Here is a 5,174-nt window from a genome sequence, read left to right on the forward strand (position 1 = left end):
AAAAAAAAGGAAGGGCACTACATGATGGTAAAAGGATCAATGCAACAAGAAGAGCTAACTATCTTAAATATATATGCACCCAATACAGGAGCACCCAGATCCATAAAGCAAGTTCTTAGAGACGTACAAAGAGATTTAGAATCCCACACAATAATACTGGAAGACTTTAACACCCCACTGTCAATATTAGACAGATCAATGAGACAGAAAATTAACAAGGATATTCAGCACTTAAACTCAGCTCTGGACCAAGCAGACCTAATAGACATCTACAGAACTCTCCACCCCAAATCAACAGAATACACATTCTTCTCAGCACTGTATAGCACTTATTCTAAAATTGACCACATAATTAGAAGTAAAACACTCCTTAGCAAATGCAACAGAATGGAAATCATAACAAACAGTCTCTCAGATCATAGTGCAATCAAATTAGAACTCAGAATTCAGAAAATCACTCAAAACCACACAACTACATGGAAACTGAACAATCTGCTCCTGAATGACTACTGGGTAAATAATGAAATTCAGGCAAAAATAAATAAGTTCTTTGAAACCGGTGAGAACAAAGACACAATGTACCAGAATCTCTGGGACACAGCTAAAGCAGTGTTTAGAGGGAAATTTATAGCACTAAATGCTTACATCAGAAAGCGGGAAAGATCTAAAATCAACACCCTAACATCGCAATTAAAGAACTAGAGAAGAGGCTGGGCACGGTAGTTCAGGCCTGTAATCCTAGAACTTTGGGAGGCTGAAGTGGGCGGATCCTGAGGTCAGGCGATCAAGACCATTCTGGCTAACACAGGGAAACCCCATGTCTACTAAAAATACAAAAAAATTAGCTGGACGTGGTGGCACATGCCTGTAGTCCCAGCTATTCGGGAGGCTGAGGCAGGAGAATCGCTTGAACCCAGGAGGCGGAGGTTGCAGTGAGCCCAGATCGCGCCACAGCACTCCAGCCTGGGTGACAGGGTGAGACTCCATCTCAAAAGAAAAAAAAAAAAAGAACTAGAGAGGCAAGAACAAACAACTAAAAATCTAGCAGAAGACAAGAAATAACTAAGATCAGAGAAGAACTGAAGGAGATAGAGACATAAAAACCCTTCCAAAAAATCAATGAATCTAGGAACTGGATTTTTGAAAAGATTAGTAAAATAGAACACTAGCCAGACTAATGAAGAAGAAAAGAAAGAAGAATTAAATGACACAATTAAAAATGATAAAGGGGATCTCACCACTGATCCCACAGAAACACAAACTACCATCAAAGAATACAATACACACCCCTACACAAAGAAACTAGAAAATCTAGAAGAAATTGATAAATTCCAGGACACATACACCCTCCCAAGACTAAACCAGAAAGAAGTCAAATCCCTGAATAAACCAATAACAAGTTCTGAAATTGAAGCAGTAATTAATAGCCTACCAACCAAAAAATGTCAAGGACCAGAAGGATTCACAGCCAAATTTTACCAGAGGTAGAAAAAGAAGCTGGTACCATTCCTTCTGAAACTATTCCAAACAGTAGAAAAAGAGGGACTCCTCCCTAACTCATTTTATGAGGCCAACATGATCCTGATACCAAAACCTGGCAGAGACACAACAAAAAAAGAAAATTTCAGGTCAATATCCCTGATGAACATTGATGCGAAAATCCTCAATAAAATATTGGCAAATCAAATCCAGCAGCACATCAAAAAGCTTATCCACCATGATCAAGTCGGCTTCATCCCTGGGATGCAAGGCTGGTTCAATGTATGCAAATCAATAAACATAATCCATCACATAAACAGAACCAATGACAAAAACCACGATTATCTCAATAGATGCAGAAAAGGCCTTCGATAAAATTCAAGTACACCCCTTCGTACTAAAAACTCTCAATAAACTAGGTATTGATGGAACAAATCTCAAAATAATAAGGGCCATTTATGACAAATCCACAGCCAATATCATACTGAATGGGCTAAAACTGGAAGCATTTCCTTTGAAAACCAGCACAAGACAAGGATGCCCTCTCTCACCACTCCTATTCAACATAGTATGGGAAGTTCTGGCCAGGGCAATCAGGAAAGAGAAAAAAATAAAGAGTATTAAAATAGGAAGAGAGGAAGTCAAATTGTCTCTGTTTGCAGATGATATGATTGTATATTTAGAAAACCCCATCATCTCAGCCCAAAATCTCCTTAAGCTGATAAGCAACTTCAGCAAATCTCAGGATACAAAAATCAATGTGCAAAAATCACAAACATTTCTATATGCCAATAATAGAGGGCCAAGTCATGAGTGAACCCTCATTTGCAATTGCTAGAAGGGGATAAAATACCTAGGAATACAACTTACAAGGGATCTGAAGGACCTTATCAAGGAGAACTACAAACTGCTGCTAAAGGATATAAGAGAGGTCACAAACAAATGGAAAAAACATTCCATGCTCATGGATAAGAAGAATCAATATCGTGAAAATGGCCATACTGCCCAAAGTAATTTATAGATTCAATGCTATTCCTATCAAGCTACCATTGACTTTCTTTGCAGAATTAGAAAAAACTATTTTAAATTTCATATGGAACCAAAAAAGAGCCCATATAGTCAAGACAATCCTAAGCAAAAAGAACAAAGCTGGAGGCATCATGCTACCTGACTTCAAACTGTACTACAAGGCTACAGTAACCAAAACAGCATGGTACTGGTACCAAAACAGATATATAAACCAATCAAACAGAACAGAGGCCTCAGATATAACACCACACATCTACAACCTACAGAATGGGAGAAAATTTCTGCAATCTATCCATCTGACAAAGAACTAAAATCCAGAAAGTACAAGGAACTTAAACACATTTCCAGGAGAAAAATGAACAATCCCATCAAAAAGTGAGTGAAGGATATGAACAGACACTTCTCAAAAGAAGATATTTATGCAGCCAATAAACATATGAGAAAAAGCTCATCATCACTGGTCACTAGAGAAATGTAAATCAAAACCACAGTGAGATACCATCTCATGCCAGTTAGAATGGTGATCATTAAAAACAACAGGAAACAACATTAGGAAACAACAGATGCTGGAGAGGATGTGGAGAAATAGGAAAGCTTTTACACTGTTGGTGGGAGGGTAAATTAGTTCAACCATTGTGGAAGACAGTGTGACAATTCCTTAAAGATCTAGAACCAAAATACCATTTGAGCCAGCAGTACCATTACTGGGTATATGTCTAAAGGAGTATAAATCATTCTACTATAAAGACACATGCACACGTATGTTTATTGCAGCACTATTCACAATAGCAAGGATTTAGAACCAACCCAAATGCCCGTCAGTAATAGACTGGATAAAGAAAATGTGGCACATATACACGATGGAATACTAAGCAGCCATAAAAAGGAATGAGATCATAACCTTTGCAAGAAAATGGATGGACCTGGAAGCCATTATCCGTAGCAAACTAATGCAGGAACAGAAAACCAAACACTGCATGTTCTCATTCATAAATGGGAGTTGAACAATGAGAACACATGGACAAAAGGAGGAGAACATCACACACTGGGGCCTGTTGGCAGGTGGAAGACTAAAGTAGGGATAGCATTGGGGGAAATACCTAATGTAGATGATGGGTTGATGGGTGTGGGAAACCACCATGGCACGTGTATACCTATGTAACAAACCTGCACGTTCTGTACATGTATCCCAGAACTTAAAGTATATTTTTTAAAAAAAGAAAAGAAAACTGAGAAAATAGAGATAAACAAAAGGAAAAAAAGTACAAAGTACAAAAAAAAATCACTCAAGACTTTAAAAGAGCTCAGGATACTAATTTACATAAAATTAATGTAATTTATTTCAACTTTGCTCGACACAATTGATAAGAATGAAATTCTTCAAACTACAAACTTACACCTCCACCTTTGTTACCGTGGGTTGAAGGACAACAAATCAACTTCTTTCCATTTGTTGTCAAACTTAAAGGAAAACTCAGAGGAATTTCTGGAAGACTGTATGTTTTCCAAGAGATTTCAACCAGGGTTTTTTAAAGTTTTGCACTTTTGTAGATTTGGCAACCATAAACAACCAAACAGGAATGAAACATATTGTCCAAAACCAATGACTTATTTTTTTTTTACAATTTTTTTATCTCACTTTAAACAATCATTATGCAAACCTTGACTTATTGTATGTACAAATAAAATAAGCATACAACGCATGTTGTCTTTTTTTTTCCCTAGCTCAGGTTTATTTGCACAAATAGCACAAGAGGACCCCAGCCCCATGCAGATGGCAGCCCGGGTGGGGGCGGGGGTAGTACCAGTCCTGTCCTCACGTTGGCAGACAGAGATATCTACTCTGAAGCCTTTGTAGGGGCCTGGGCACCTTTGAGAGCCTGAGCTGGAACTGAAGCTGGAGCTGCAGCCTGGGCCTTGGTTTGATCCTTGGTCTTGGTCTTTGGCCAGCACAGCCTGAGCCCCTTGGCCATGCGGGCATAACCACACTTCCCAAGCTTGGAGTGAGCAATGTAGGCAAGTTGATCGAGCTTGCGATTGACACCCATTGGGATCTCGGGCTTAACCTCCTTGGGCTTTACAAGGGCCTTGATAGCCTCGGTACCTACACTCATGGCCTTGGCACTGTTGGCCTGCATCTTCTTTAGGCCCTTCTTGTGCTTGGCAAAGCGTATGTTCCTCAGGAACTTGGGGTCCACCCCCTTAAGAGATTTGTATCTTTGTGATCAGGGTTTCTAGATATCATTTATGTGCCATTTTTAGAACTGGTTGTGTGTAGTGTGGGTCTTGGGCTTGGCCATGTCTGCACCTTAAGCCGTGGCTCCCGAAGTGCCTAGAACCAAAAGAGAAAGGGGCCACCCATACGTTGCATTTTGATAACAATCTTCTCAACATGTTGTATGTGTCTCCTGACCCCACTACTAGGGCTGCCTGCCTGATCTCAAGGCCAATCAGGAAGGAGCAGTGAGGGTTTTTGTCCTGAATGCATTGATATCAGCAAATGAAGGTTTTCAGGGCTTTATTGCAGATCACACCCTATTGCTGTTGACAGTTTTTCCTTGTTGTTGTTCTTTCTTTTACCCTTTACTTGGTGGAAGGAAGTGGAAGATAAGGGTGTGGTGAAAAGATAAATATGATACTTGAAGATTAGAATCTGACCTTTGTTC

The 5,174-nt window shown here is 39.5% G+C and overlaps 1 pseudogene; it reads right to left on the reverse strand.

The window, feature by feature from the left end:
• Positions 1–4,346: 4,346 nt before the first annotated feature.
• On the reverse strand, positions 4,347–4,808 carry LOC105514372 (annotated as a pseudogene).
• Positions 4,809–5,174: the final 366 nt, after the last annotated feature.

The sequence above is a fragment of the Colobus angolensis genome, unplaced genomic scaffold (genome assembly GCF_000951035.1).
Source record: "Colobus angolensis palliatus isolate OR3802 unplaced genomic scaffold, Cang.pa_1.0 Scaffold243, whole genome shotgun sequence".
In the NCBI taxonomy this organism is placed as follows: Eukaryota; Metazoa; Chordata; class Mammalia; order Primates; family Cercopithecidae; genus Colobus; species Colobus angolensis.